Raw genomic sequence first — 16,890 nt, forward strand, 5'->3', positions numbered from 1 at the left:
TTGGGATAGGGTAGGATTTTAATGTCTGGAAAAAATCATTCTAGTATATAGAGTAGAGTAGTTTAAAAAAAAAAACGAATAGCAGTAATTGAAAAATTCAAAAATAAAAGAGAAGAATTAAAAGAAGAATTTTCGTTATATTTTTTTTCACTTGTTTTTATTTTCTTCCTTTATCATTATTAATGTATTTAAGGCTGATTATCAAAAACAAAAAAATATCGTACTTTGCCACGTTAATACATAGGTGGTGTAACAAGCATAAATAAACCAGACGAACGACATTGAATTTCAAATGGCCAATTTACAATTTTTATACCTTTTGGATTTCACGTAATAATAATTAGAACCTATGGCAGTATTTTTAGTTGGAGTCTTTATCCATTTACATTTTAAATGAATACATTAAATATGCATACATATGTACATTTGCATGTATAAAATGTATGTGCACAGGAAGGAGTCATGTGCTATATTGTTTTATTTATTGATGTAGCCAGGTACTTTATTTGCTGTTTTTTCACTTCTAGTCTCAATCACAGAGAGAAATATTACATCAAAATTTAAACAAAAAATTCATAATATCCAAATTTACGGAAATAAAGCTAATATCAACGGATTTAATAAACAAATCGTTACAAAAACAAACAAATTAATAGCTCGTCTGTACGATTCAAACTCGAAAAGCCTACAAATATAAAGCAAGCAGAAAAAATATTGTTCAATTTTTTATACATCCATACATACAAATAATAAGGGGAATATCAAAATTCCAAACGGAAAAGTCATTTGACAAAAAATAGAATTTATCAAACATTTTCTTTCTTTTCATATTATTCATCACTTGACTTATGAAACTGAACTTTAAACATTTACTTACATAATTATATTGTTCTATTTACCTAGAATTTCCTTCTCTCAATTTTATTTAAAAGATAACCAGTAGTAAAGCAATCCAAGAACGTTTTCTTTTCATATTCTATTTTTAATATTTAATATAGTGTTTCTGGCTCTTTATCCCCCTTGTCATTCACTTCTAATTTGCTTATCATTGTTTTATTACTTCAAATACCGTCAGCAACTTGCAAATATATTTTGTTGTTGAGTTTTGCCCGTTTGCCTTTGTATCAGCAAAATGGAAAATGTCAAAATTTGAATATATTTTTTTTTTCTATTTATTATTTTATTTCTAAGTATACAAATAAAAATGTCAGTGTTTTATTTGCTTTAAAAAACCTACTTACATACATACATCAAAAGCGAAATCCTCAGTGATTTCAATTTAAACAAAAAACAGAAAAAATATTAATAATAAATAAATAGAAAAAAATAGAATATTTTTAATTTTCTATTTTTTTTTTTTATTTTTCGCGCTTGTTAATATAGTCGCGTGTTATGAAATGTGTTCCGCTTTATCGAGTTCATCGAACTACTTATTTAAAATATTATACTTAAGTATAGCAATATTGTATTACTTCACTACTAGCTCTCTAATTCTAATAAAGCAAGTAAATGTATAATTTACTTAATTGTATGCACACACATATGTAATATATATATATATATATATATATATATTATTGTGTTAGTGCATTAGCTATAATATTATATATATACTGTAAAAACTAATATAAAATATTTGCGACCTCTGTTGATAACTTTATTTAGCACACAGAAGAACAGTAGCGAATTACGATTCGTACTAATATCAAAAACGATTGAATGAAATAGCTAAAAGCAAAAAAAAAAGCAACAAGAAAAATACGAAAGCTGGTAAACGAAAATAGAAAAAGTAAAATCGCGTAATAAAAATACTTTTCTAGAGCTATGTGTAAATATCTTTATAGTTGCTGTCGCTTAGATGGCTTCCACTCTCATCTTGATTATTTGTCATACTTAATAAATTATACATGTACACATGGAATTGTGTATATCAAATACATACTGTATATCAATACTTTACCTTAGTTTTTAAGGTTTAATATTTAAAATAGTTAAATTGAAAACTGTAATACAAAATAGATAATAGACAAGTTTTTAATGATTAAAAAAAAATTTTATTTACAATTTCGTTCTTTCGTGGTAATTAATAAAAATTACACGAAATATTTATAACCAAAAACATGCGATTTTTTTTCTCTTTCCAATTTTCATAATATCTGAATGCCTACACGAGGTACTTACATAAATATGTCGTAGAAAAGTACAGAGACGTGGAATGAAAAGTTTAATTTGTCATAACATTTACTATACTTAAAATTGGAAAAGATAGAAAATAGGTGTGAGTGAGCTACGAATAATAAGAGACAGTTCTCTAACTTCTATCTAAATACATATTCCATGTCTAATTGCTCTTCTAATTCTAATGAATTTCGAGACTGAGTTATCACTTGCACAAATTGGCGCAATCTTGGAATCGTTTTTGTAAATTTCTCAATAATGAAAAAGTTCCTTTCCTTGGCATATAACCTTTTATATTTAGGCGAGCAATAATTAAACTCTCATATAACTAAAAAATATTATTTACGTATACACCTAAATATTATATGGTCATATGTTATACACGAAGAAAATCTATATAGACGTGTAGGTGTTAATAAAACCAAACATAAATTTTAAAAAACTATTCAAAAATTATAAAAGAAAAAATTTACTTTTTAAAATCCTAATGAACTTAAAGACATATTATTTTGGTATCTACCTCTATACGAATAGTACGCTACACAAGTTTCTCAAAAATTGTCACGAAACAAAACAATATTGTCATATATGTATGTATGTTTGTACTTATAGCAGCATATAACATTTAAATTATGTAAATTATGTGAATCTTAAAAATAATTAGTGCGTATTTAAGAAACAAAAATTAAAAACAAGAAAAACTTGAAAAGTGGGTTCTTAAAGCGTTGCCATATCAAGTCTTTTCTTTTCTTTCTTGAAAGTGAAAATCTGCGGAGATTTTAACAGATAAAAAAGTTGGCAAAAACAAATAACAATTAATAAAATAACAATTAAGGAGTAACGTTATATTTCTGACTAAGTTTTATTGCCATTCAGGCTGACCACCTCATTTAATGTATTGAAACAAACGCATTTTATAATTTTTGTTTGTTTTTTAGTTGCGGCCGTGTCTCTGTAACATTAGGAATCCTTAGATCAGTGCATGTATTGCATTCGTGGATATACATGCGGGGGAATGTAGGCCATTCATTGTCAATCAGGCTAACCACCTCAATTGATGTATTGGAAGAAACAAATTTTATAACTTTTTATTGCTTTTTAGTTGCGGCCGTGTTTCTGTAACATTAGGAATCCTCAGATCAATAAATGTATAGCATTCGTGGATATATATGCGGAGGAGTGTTGGCCATTTATGGTTAATCAGACTTACCACCTCATTTGATGTATTGGAACAAACCAATTTTACAGTTTTTGTTAGTTTTTTAGTTGCGGCCGTGTCTCTGTAACATTAGGAATTCTTAGATCAGTGCATGTCTCGCATTCGTGGATATACATGCGAGGGAGCGTTGGCCATTTGTTTTCCATCAGGCTAACCACTTCAGTTGACGTATTGGAACAAACGAATTTTATAATTTTTTGTTTATTTTTTAGTTGCGGCCGTGTCTCCATAACATTACGAATCCTTAAATCAATGTATGTATCAAATTCGTGGATATACCTGCAAGGGAGCGTTGGCCATTCATTGTCAATCAGGCTAACCACCTCATTTGATGTATTGGAAGAAACAAATTTTATAATTTTGCGTTTGTTTTTTTGTGACGGCCGTGTCTCCGTAATATTTGGAATTCTTAGATCAGTGCATGTCTCGCGTTTGTGGATATACATGCGAGGGAGCGTTGGCCATTTATCGTCAATCAGGCTAACCACCTCAATTGATGTATTGGAACAAACGAATTGTATTAGTTTTGTTTGTTTTTAGTTTCGGCCGCGCCTCTGTAACATTAGGAATCCTGAGATCAATAAATGTATCGCAATCGTGGATAAATGTGCGGGAAAGCGTTGGCCGTTTATGGTCAGTCAGACTTACCACCTCATTTGATGTATGGGAACAAACGAATTTTACATATTTTTTTGTTTTCTAGTTGTGGCCGTGTCTCTGCAACATTAGGAATCCTTAGATCAATGCATGTATCGAATTCATGGGTATGCATGCGAAAGAGCTTTGGTCATTTGTTGTCTATCAGGCTAACCACCTCATTTGATGTATTGGAACAAACTTATTTTACATTTTTTGTTAGTTTTTTAGTTTCGGCCGCGCCTGTGTAATATTAGGAATCCTCAGATCAATAAATGTATCGCAATCGCGGATAAATGTGCAGGAAAGCGTTGGTCGTTTATGGTCAATCAGACTTACCTCCTCATTTGATGTATTGGAACAAACGAATTTTACATTTTTTTTTTGTTTTTTAGTTGTGGCCGTGTCTCTGCAACATTAGGAATCCTTACATCAATGCATGTATCGAATTCGTGGGTATGCATGCGAAAGAGCTTTGGTCATTTGTTGTCCATCAGGCTAACCCCCTCATTTGGTGTATTGGAACAAACGAATTTTATTATTTTTGTTTATTTTTAGTTTCGGCCCCGCCTCTGTAACATTAGAAATTTCCAGATCACTGCATGTACTATCATCATTAATATATGTCCGGATCAGCGTACACCATTCATAATACAAAAATTTCAATATTATAAAACAAGATTAGCTTTAAAATATCCGATTATATACCTTTACTGTGATTTTGGTATAACGATTTAATACTAAAATTTTTCTTTAAAATCTTGAATGTTGAATTATAAATTTTAAGAACTTTAAAATTATTTCTATAGAACATAGTAAATAATATTTAAAACCTTGGCAACTATATTGTAGTATTTATTAGTATAAATAAAATTATGTATGTTTGTACGACTTTATATACTTTTCTATGAATATGTTTACATTTGTACATAAATATTTTTCATTAGACACAAAATAATTTTATGCAAATTTTTATAAAAAATTAAAATAAATATTTAAATTTTATTTTTTTTTAAAACCGGTCAACATGTTGTATTTGTAATTTATTTAATGTACCACAAGCAAGTGATTATAAATTAATCATATGATTCTTGTTTGGATAAGGGTCCTGTGGCGCAATGGATAACGCGTCTGACTACGGATCAGAAGATTCCAGGTTCGACTCCTGGCAGGATCGCTACAAAAAAAATTTTTTTTTTTATATTTTTAAGCTTTGAATAGTGAATGTGATCACATGTTAGAAGTAGGTTGCTCCACAAAATAATTATTAATGAAAAGAATATTTGAAAATTAATTTTTATGGCGCAAATAATTAAGAAATTATGCAGTAAAATAGTGAAATTGGCATTAAATTAAATGGGGACTTTAAAATGTTCAAAGTAGTCTAAAGTGCAAAATTTATTTCCTAGGTCCCTAATGCATTTGTTCTTCCTAAAGAAAAATATTCTCACCGAATTATTAAAAGTTCAAATTTACTGATATGTTGCCTTTTGTTCGTTTATTTCTTAGTCATTTTATTTTGAATTTCCTTTCGATTTCTACAAAATAAATTTATATTGAAAATTTTTTTTTTTGGTCACAACGGTCAGAAAGTAAAATGAAAAAACACGCAAGCCTTTTTACTTTCATGTTGTCTCGACAATTTTTTTGTAAGTATTTTTAAAATTTTCTTGAAATAGATTTACATAAATGTATACATTTGTATGATATTAGCTACATTGGCATATATCAGCCACACAAATTCAAATTTGCAAACAAATCACAACATTATAGTTGAATATTTTAATTTATTTGATTGTTTTTTCTTTAAATAAAAAAAAAAAACAAACAAACAAATGAAAGAAGTTTGTAAAAAAAAAGAAATAAATTTTAATTTTAAAAAAATTCAATTTTATATTTGAACAACCACCAAAGAAGATCATTTACTTGCAACAATACTATTAAAATTTTAAATTGACAAACGCTTGCGTCCGCTGCTTAAATGCGTCCTCCCTTAATAAAAACAAAAAAAAACAGAAAGAGGCAAAAATAAAAATTGTCTTTAAAAAAAAGTATTCATTACATTTGAACTTGTCTCGTTCTCATATACAAACTTTCGGTTGTGCCGCGCCGCCGCTAATTCATTACCATCGTAAAATTCATTTAGAAAAATGAAATAAAAATGAAGTTTTTTTTGTTTTGTATCTATTAAAAAATTGCATTCAATTTTTCTGGCACCATTTCCAATTTAATGCCTATTTTAGGACGGAAATAAACACACAACAAAAGAAGAAAACAAAAAAAATAAGAAATGAAAGACAACAATAATACCTAGCGGATCGACATAGAAGAAAAATGTCTGGTTTGGTCCGTTCGTTCGTTGTTGGTTATTTTGCAATTTCTTAAGAATTTTTAATTTAGCAAAAAAGAACATATTTTTCGTGCTTTCGTTTTTGATTTACACAAACACATATATGTTAACTTATGTAAAGTTATTTGAAATTGAAAATTTTGTGGTAATGAAGGGGTCAATGTGGAGATTTGTTTCATTACATTTATTCAACGGATGTGCCGCGTGATTTATAGCATTTTCAAAAAAGAGAGAGAGAAGTAAGTATTCAAAATGATTTCTTAAAAGAATGTGATTTTTTTTTTGCGAATTTTTAGAAAAAAAAATCAAACTAGAAAGTAAAAGCCGAAAAATCTTGAAATACTTTTTGTTATTTTTATACGAAAACACTCATCGTAAGTGAATTTCTAAGGCAAATGAACTAAAAACGCAATAGTAGAATCATTTTCAATATTTAATTGCAGTGTAGAAGAAGTATATACTTACAGACATACATATGTATAAAATAGTATTAAAATATATACATTCATAAAAAGGGGGATTGATTGAGAAATTTTAGAAAAAATTCCAATTTAAAATATTAAATTTTATAGTTTTTAACATGGGAGTGACTTTTTTTTTTATTGTTTTCGGGAATACATACTGGGATGTATGTATTGTACAAATCAATATAGTTTTGATGATGAACAATGACGGTTGTAAGGATTGAATAGGACTTCATTAGAGTTCAACTTAGAAATTAGAAGTTGCAAGTACGAATAAAAACATACGCCGACTATAATCAACCTCCTAATCGCCTAATAGTGATCAGGACAATCCCCAATGATAATCCTGTTGAAGAGCCTGATACAGTGGTAGTTAAGTAACTAGTCAAAAGAATATTCATCAATCTGGGCTATAGTCCTCTCGATCAGAAAATCAGCAAGTTTCCAAAGGACACATAGACAAAGAAAAATCTTTGAAACCACGATATTAATCATGCCATGAATATGACGTATAGCAAACCGTACGATTTATGGCGTAGCGAATCGAAAATTCGCGGAATATGCTGTTCATACTGCTATTTCTCGTTTTTAATTCATTCTATATTAATATGGTTCTTATAACTGAAATTTATTCAATAAAAATATTGAATCATCGTCCGATTTTAATATTAATCAACTGTTTATTCTGTATATAACATCAATATAAATTTTTATAAATTTAAATGGGCAAATTAAATGTCATAAGTATGCAATAAATTTTTATTTATTTTGAAAATATTTTTTTTTTCTCTGTTTCTCTTTGTTTTGTTTTGTTAAATCACAAACCCCACTCTTAAATTAATATTAGTTTAAATATATACGTATGTATGTACATGCAAGATGAATATTTATTAAATTAATTTTGCTCTTTGTAACTAGCTTTTCGATTTTATTAAAATTTATGTAAAGAATTTAGTTATGAGTTCATCATAATTAATTAATGTAAACGATTCTTTAACAATTATGAAAAATTCATCATAATTTAAAAATAATTTCCATTACCTCGACTAATTAATAAAATGCACACCTTATATAAAAATTTCTTTCGCATAATATTTAAATAAAAGTTAATATTGCCGATATTTTAAATGAAGGTACTTACTCGTATATTTTAAATGTGACTGAAAATTTGTTTGAGTAGTTAAGAGTATGCGATCTATTACTGACATAAGTTATAGAATTTCTTACTTCATATCAACTATTGTTATATCGCACGACTGCTTAGCACAAGAATTTAGTATAGCAAAAAACGTAACTTAGCCGACAAACTTAGCTCCCAGTTACTAGAAATAATATCGTCATCATTTATACATGGAAAGAGAAAGGTGCAGGAAAAATAATTTTAGTAGCATTAATCAAATATTAATAAAACCGGGGCAACTTAATGGATCCGACCAATCCATATCACGAAGAGTAAAACAAACGACAGGCATTGCCTCAATATGACCTATATCAACATTACGAAAAAAAAGACTAGACCTGACATGCTTAATCAAAATTTTGGTTATTATTAAAAAAAAAATTTAATTGCTTCCGCGTAATAAGACCTTACACAACATCAAGTCTATTTATAAAGGCTATAACTAAGAATTCGAACCATTCGCCGCATTGGAATTATGTTTCGTTTTTATAGTTCTTATGTTTTACTATTATGAATTGTCAAAAAATCGCAGCCTTAGTTATGTTATGTGTGGGGTGAATTTAATCAGCACCTCGACCACACAGGTCTTTTGTGCATCCCCACGCCGATTTATTAGAACTCAACATACAGGCTCCCGATAAATTTTAATAGGCCCACCATGCACAATGATTCATAAGAATCCAAGTCCAAGGCCCCGAGAAATCTGCATCTAGAGCGGGCCAAGCCATCACACTCGAATAGGACATGAGTGGAGTCCTCTACTTTGTCGCTCGGATAGCCTTAGTTACATAAGATTAAAAATTATTTAAAATCATTGTTAGTGTTTGTTATTTAATAAGTACCATAAATTTAATAAAGCACAAAATAAGCACTGTAAACAATTTTAAACCTTAATGAAAACCTTAAAAAAATTATTTTTTTTTTTAACTAAAATCCATAATTAAAATTCCTTTGAAAATTTTCTTTGCATACATTTTTATTTTGCTATGTTTTTCTAAGAGTTGGCCGGCTACGTTCATTAGAAACATTTGAATAAGGATTATGTATATGCATACATAAATATCTATATTATATGTTAATATGTATGTATGTATTAGAACATAATATTATGACTTTAATAAAGGGCTTAAAAAATATTAATGGAAGCTCTTTAGTAAAAAATAATGCAACACAAAAGAAAAAATAAAACTTCTTTAAAGGAAAAATTAAAAAAAAAAAAAAGAAAATGTGAAAAGCATAAAAAAAAGTATCAAAAAATTTATGATAATTTTTACCACACAACCATAACAATTTTTTAGTATTTTCTGTTGACTTTAATTATAAAAAAAAAGAATTTTTCAAAAGAACAAAAACTCATAAAAAAAAATTATTTTCAACTTTTAAAAGGTTCAATATTTTCAAAGTTGTGGTAGTCATCGTCCAAATCTGATTATATGAAACGAGTACTAAAAATCATTGGGCTTTGTTCTTTTAAATTTTTTATTTTGACAACTTGTTATCCAAAGTCATAAAATTCAAAATAAAGTATTCCAATGAAAACTAAAGTTTCTAAAGAAACTCAAAATTCAAATTCTCAAACTTAAATTTTAATTTCTTAGCAGCTCTTTCTAGAAAAAGAAAAGACATCGAATACATTATGCTGACTGGAGATACCTAAGCAAAGCACTAGGCATTTCGCTAGTGCTTGTCCCAATTATAGTGAAGTGAACCTGCTACGTCAACCAACCAACCCTTTCGTACTTTCCGCATTTTAAATAAAAGCCATGATAAATTGCCCTATAGTTATGCAATAATAAATCTTAATTTATCAAAATTGGTAAGTGTAGCTATTCCTAAAATAAATTAACAATTGTAATAAAAATGTTATTATAAAAATGAAAGTGTTAAAAAAACATACTGTACATTCTAAAGTGTTAAAAAAACATTCTTCTGTACATACATTCATAATTATCGATTGTGAAATATTCTTTTAAATCTACAAATTAAATTAATTTATGCGATTAATTAAAATGAATTTGTTCCCCATGTACAAATCTTTTAAGCAAAAAGCAAATATGCAAAAAAAAAAAGTGACAACACGAAGCAAAAGAAAAAAAGCAAAAAAAAGCAAGAAATTCCTTTAAAAATGGCGATTTTAAATTGACGCAAATTTATTGTACCGTTGAGTGAATCGCAAAGTGCCTCGCGCAATTTTCATATCACATCTACTTACTCTTATATCTTCATTCATTCATTGAGAAAAATTGGCGTTCTGTTTTGATTTCTTAATTAAAAAAAAATTTGGGTCACTTTTTTGTTTTTTTTTTTATACATACTTTTCGAAATTTTATTCGCCCTCTCAATATCTTTATAGTTTAATTTATATACATATTTTGTTTTCGGTAAATTTCTGACATGTAGTTGCAGTTCATTATACACGTACAATTTGGAAGAATACACGTTTTTCATTTTTATATAAAAAATTTTTGAAAATTAGTAACAGAGATGCAATTTTTTCTTTTTTATATATATTGATACTGAGTACATGGAAATAAGTGACAAGTTTTGGAGGGTTCTGTTTCTAAATTCTGAAAAACTTTAGTAAATCACAAAAAAAAAATCATGTTACCGAATTAAAAAAGTTATGAGATTTTCAATGATTTGAGGCATATTGAAGAACAAATTTTAATGTTAGCCAAGTTTCGTTGCCGTACAACAGAACCAATTTGATCCTGGAATATTCTAAGGCTAAGATATCTGGCTGCTTCTGAATATCGGTTGAAGCCTGCCAAACGCTGCTCTTGCTTTCTACATTCTGTTTTCTACATCTACTTGGGCCATGCTTTAGGTGTTATGATGCTCTGCAATTAGCAGAAGTCACTGATGAACTTTATTTGTTGTTGATGAACTATTGAGTTCCAAATTGATTGTGCTAGTAGTTTATTTTCATCCCTTCAATAATATAAATATAGAGAAATGCTTTTTTCTAGACTCACATGCCATAGCAAGTTGTTCAAGATGGTTTAATTCACTCTGCATATCACTGATCTTGTGAGAGAGGAGACAGATATCATACGCGTAATCCAGATCTAATAAGTTTTGGCTGATATTCCTGATTATACCCCTTCTGGGAGCCAATGACTTGTTGTATGTTGCATAGTAAGATTGTGAAGAGTAGCGGTGAAACTGGGCAACTTCTTGATTCCTGTTCGGGTAATAAATGACTCACTTACTTCTTTTGTATATACTATCGCGAGCTTGACTTCTTCGTAGAGTTCTAAGATCATATGGATTGTTTTGTCTAGGGCTGTCTTCCGCCTATCTTTTAGTGCTTTACATATTGCATCGCCATTAATAATGTTAAAAGCCTTCTTGTATTCGATGAAGAGCATGTATAGTATTCTGAATTCTGAGGTATTTTGAACTTTATTAACTGTTCGACTATTATTCGAAGGGTGTTCGCATGATCAACATTACTTTGATGCGTGCGTCCCATTACGTTCTTCATATATTGTTATTTTTCTCTTTGGCAATCATCAACGATTTCAAAACTAAATTTACTTTGAAATCTCGGCAATTACATCTCTGATAGACTCCGATATACTGTGTGTAAAATAAATTTGCTTTCAAATCTGTGGCACTAAACTTTCGTATGTACGGATAATAAATAACAGTTTGTCACATTTTCTATACATACATACATTTGTATATGATAATTTGGCCTAGAATTTGTAAAAGCTTTTTTTTAATATTAAAAAATTAGTATTAAAGCTATTTTTTTTTTGTAGAAATTGCAAAAAAAAAAATCTGAATTCATTTCACTATATTATAAATTAAATTTTTGGACCACAAAATGATGACATAAGGAATCCGGTTTAAATATTGAGGCCATTAAAAAAATTTTTTTTTCTATTTTGAATTTAATTTGTGGTACTTTTTTTTCCGTAAAACGTTAAAAATTTTTTTAAATGAATTTCATCGAAAATTCTACCAGATGGTGTCGGTCATTTTGTATATTCTACATACATATATAAACTAATTTAAATAGATTTGTTAAAAATAAATAAAGAAAATATGAAAAAGTGGGAAATTAAAATGGGATAAGATGACAATAAAAATGTGCAATTGTACAATAAAAACAACAATTTTTATTACAAGTGATAAATTTTGATTTTTTTTTTGTTTCTGTTTGTTTAATTTTCGCCGACTCGAATTTTTCCTAAATAAATTTTTTTGGTATTTCTTTGTATTTTATAATTTTGTATGCATTTAAGAATTTATTCAAGAATTTATTTTTTTTTTAGAATAGTAGTGCTTAAGGGGCGCGCAATTCATATCTGCAAAATATTTTAATATGATTAATTTCAAGGACAAAAAGAAAATTATTATTTGTATATTTTACGTATAAATAAAAAGGCAAAATTATAAGAAAAAAAGGCAATTACCCCATTTAATATTTTTAGATTTACGAGTTCATGAATTATTTTCAGTGCATTTAAGTACAAGTACGAAAAATGGTTTATGTTTAGTTATTGTCCTACACGGCCACATACAGTAAATTTTTTAATAAATGAATTTTGGAGGCTATGCACACATTCCTTTGTACCATGCATGGAGGAAATCAGCAAATGACAAAGGTTAACAAAAATATTATTAAATTTTGTTGACATTAAAATATTAAATGAAAGTACATTGTTAGAACTCAAAATAGTCAACCGTATTATACTTATTACTCTGAGGAAATTTCTTTTAATTATAAATATTATAAAAACACTAAACACTTCTGCCTAAGACTATATTCTAAATATAATAAGTATATGAATTTATTTTGGCAACCGAAAGATCGCATTGTATTCCAACTAAATCACCAAATATAGTCATTATACTAAAAAAAAATTTATTTTAAAATTAATATAGCAAATTCAAATAACATAGAAAAATGATTCAGTTATTATTACACAGAAAAATGATTAAATTTAAAAAAGAAATCTCTACAAATGTTACAATAAGTTTATGTATAAAGAGTTACATTGTTGTAAATTTAATATATATAGGAGTTTTTTTCTAGCATCGCAACCGACATGAATGTGAACGGTATCATTCATATATTTGTATTTAAAAAGTAAAGTTTGTTACTGTTGACAACATTTTGTCAGCAGTGTCGACAATGTGCACTTAACCACCAATAGGGAAAGTTAAACCCGGAGCACGGATAAATACTTGTTTAGATTTAACTTCCGTTACCCATTCAGAATAATTTCCTCTTACAAAAATAAGTGGCAGCTAAAGCGGGCGTAACTGAAACGGCAGCCAAAGTGAACCTTACTCAAATAGTACATGGGGAGAACGTCAGTATTCATTTCTTAAGCTATCTAGAATACAAAACAACCGTATATCAGGCAACAATTTAGGGGCTGTGCCTATAATATCTGTGTGTATAGTAGAAATTTCACAGAAAATATATGTTTGTTCAGCAGCCAGGGAACCAGAGTTCTAATCACTAGTAATAGGATGATTATGTGGTTTATGAGATCGGAGCCTTTTTACGCCCTGTTAAAATTCTATGAAAGCCTTTTTATGAGAAACAGATAATCGATTTCTCATGTACCAAGAAGAAGGTAGACAAAAAAATGATCCAAAAAGTCTTTTTCAACATCTACTGCGAACTCAATTATCATATGCATAAATGTGGAAGAATTGATTACGAACTGTTTGCACAGACTTTTTCATTAATAGAAGGAAGCGAGCATATTCTGGATATTCAAATTCTCGGTACCTTAAATTTTGAGGAATAGGGCTTCGGCAGATTATTGTCTTTGTGTGTATTATACTGGTGTGATGCACAGCCTTTAGTTTAATGGGACATTAGAGTGAGCGTTGATGGCGACAGTGGTCCGGTTAATAATTTTGACACGCATCTATAAACGTATTCATCTGTATTGACGTTGTCTCAACAGATACTAACATATGGGAGTTATTTCATCCTGTGGCAATTACATCACTCGTGTTAAATTATAAATTTGTTTAAGAATAATATTTTTAATAATAACTAAAAACTAGTAATTTATCATTAACTTAAGTTGAAATTTACAAAAATCATCAAAACACAAATTACTGAAATAAACTCAAATAATGTCCCTACCATTTAATAAAAATAAACAAAATTATTTTTCAAGCTGACGTACTAGTAAATTACAAACGATTGTACTTATAAGTTAATGCAAGTATGCACATATGTTACTTATCATCATTGTTATTAACTTATATAAATTTTTCTATTATTTCAATATTGTACTATAGTAGAATAATTCATAATCATCGCCCCATTATTTAAAGTATTTAATTTAAATATTATGTGGAAACGTATATGTCTGCATATATAGATATTATAAGTGAGCATGCTCATAGTTGAAGTTCATAATCAACTGTATACGTATATACACAAGTATGACATTATATTATAGAAACATATTTAGAACCATCTATTATTAGAAAAAATTTGAAAACAAAATGCCTTACAATTCCTTGAACTTTTTCTGCTGTTTTTTGTTCAGCTTTTTTTTGTGTCATTATTTTGTGTACATTGAATTCATTTGAATAAAAATAAATGCATTTTCCTTCATTCTAAATACTTCTCGTATAAAAATAATAATCGGTCTTTGAACATCAGTTGTTCATTTGCAATATGATAAACAAATGTAAAAAAAGAAGAAAAAAATGGGGGCAATCGATATTTCCTTTGATTTTAATCATAGTGAATTTTGATGACGAAATTTATATTTGCATAATATAAGTTATTATTCTATCCGGTTTTGAAAATTTAAAATGTAAGTAATCGACGTTTAAACAGTAAAACCCGGAGATGTGTTATAAACTAAACAATTGGACCTGCTTAGTAATCTAACATTTAAAGTTTAACCTTAGTTTTACAGTTAAATGTGAGCATTTTTAAATAGTCATTTGACCGGGTTTAATAATATAGGACTTTGCATATGTAAAGACTTTTATATTATTCATTTCCAAGTTCGCCTTCTTACAAGATATTTTATTCGCAACAAAAAACCATTACTTTAAATGTGAGTTATATCTGATAAGCCCTAGGAGGTTGTGTATCTTTTCGAGGTCCATATATGTACCAAGCATTTTTTGTTATACGCATTGAATAACTCGGACTCAAGTCATAGATGTGCTTAAAATGCGGTCATCCACCTTTGGAAGACAAGCGCTGGAGAATACGTGCTTTGGAAGTCACTTTTATTTTTCTTGTTCTCTTTTCCAAATGAGACTAAACTACAAAATAATATTCCAAACTCAAAATTTTTAATAAAGGAAATTAATCGAAACTCTAGTCGCATTCGACCATTTTGTTATATCAACGGATTATACCTACATCATATGTATATGTATAATACCGCAAATTATTATTACGGTTCTATAAACTACTTAATAGGGTTTTCATTTTTTTTTTCTATTTTTATAAAATTCATTGTTAGCCAGAAAGCTCAAAATGATTTGTACACGAGTTTTGCAAAACAAAAAAAAAATGCACTTTTAAATTTTTTTTTCTTTGTTTTTTTTTAGTTTTGCTTCTATTTTTATGCCGTTTTCTAATTTTTCCTGTGGTGATCATTGTGGCAAAACATTTATTTTTCATTTTGTTTTTTCTCTATTAAATTTGTATATGTGCCTATTCAATGCCCTGAGAAATTAGAAAAGCTTTTTTTAATGAAATGATGATGATGATGATGCCACAACATTCATTGATTCATTCATTCAACTTATCTAAATTTTCCCCTATAACCGCATTTCACTGGATAGTAGTATAAGTTCATAGAAAAACTTGCAATTTTTATGCATTTTCATAAGAGTATAATAAACATTCAATAGATATTAATGAAAAGTTTCAAGTTGAATGTATTTCCAGTAGCGATTGGGGACACAAGAAACACAGAAATAAAAAAATATAGTATTGCAATATGTATGGGGCTTTTCCTGCATTTTATTGAAATGGAAAAAAAGAGCAAAAAAGCTTTTAATAAAATGTCAAATTGTTGTGTTTGTGATGAGCAATCAAATAACAACTGAATATAATAAACATTTTAACTATATAATAGTTAAAAGGTTGAATGTTTCCGATGACCTTGCATTGAAAAGCATATTGTCTATAAATGTACAAAAAAAATTGATAGATAATTATATATTCGTGCATCATTGTGAAAAATTAAAAAAAAAATCTAAATTAAATTTTGATTATTAGTTTATGATTAAAACCTATTGTCTAAATTAATAGTTTATGGTCTATAATAATAAATAGAAGTCTTCAAAATTCCTAGTTCCTACTTATATGTTTAATTCGAACTAATTGTATTTGATTATCCCATTAAAGGCCTTACATATTTATGTATATTCTCGAATAACTTATGGCATGCAAAATTACAGTCGATCATATGCCTCAAATAAAAGTGCAATAATTGACACAAACTAGTTCCCGTGAAATTCGGAAAAATATAAAAATAGTTGATTTATGGCATTTCGACATCCCAAACGACTCCCTTCCCTTATAAACAATAAATTATTCTATTTTGTTTATTGCAATTTTTATAGAATAATTGTAGACTTTTTCTTTAAATTGTTTTAGTCAAACCGTTTTAGCAGATTAGATGAGATTAGATTAGATTACATGGGGAATAATACACCACAACCCAAGAAGTGAATGTATTCTGCCGCCTTCAACTTATAACACCCCAAACGTTCCCTCGAAACCCTATATTCTCCTCATAAACTCCGGGATCTTGTTCGACTTTTCGCAACTCTTTTGCTACGAGACCGTAACCATTCAAAGACTTCCTTCCTTCTTCTGTGGCTCAATACTTAATGAGAAAGT

General features: G+C 28.4%; 1 long non-coding RNA gene and 1 other non-coding gene across 2 annotated transcripts in view; both read left to right on the forward strand.

Moving 5' to 3' along the window:
• LOC129619215 (uncharacterized) overlaps positions 1-16,890 on the forward strand; it is an 81,467-nt gene that overhangs the window by 24,691 nt on the left and 39,886 nt on the right. The gene's annotated exons all lie outside the window — the stretch shown is intronic.
• Trnar-acg (transfer RNA arginine (anticodon ACG)) lies at positions 5,138-5,210 on the forward strand. The gene has a single exon. It is a non-coding gene; the product is annotated as a tRNA-Arg (tRNA).

Source organism: Condylostylus longicornis, unplaced genomic scaffold (assembly GCF_029603195.1).
Source record: "Condylostylus longicornis isolate FDR11 unplaced genomic scaffold, ASM2960319v2 ptg000011l, whole genome shotgun sequence".
Lineage (NCBI taxonomy): Eukaryota > Metazoa > Arthropoda > Insecta > Diptera > Dolichopodidae > Condylostylus > Condylostylus longicornis.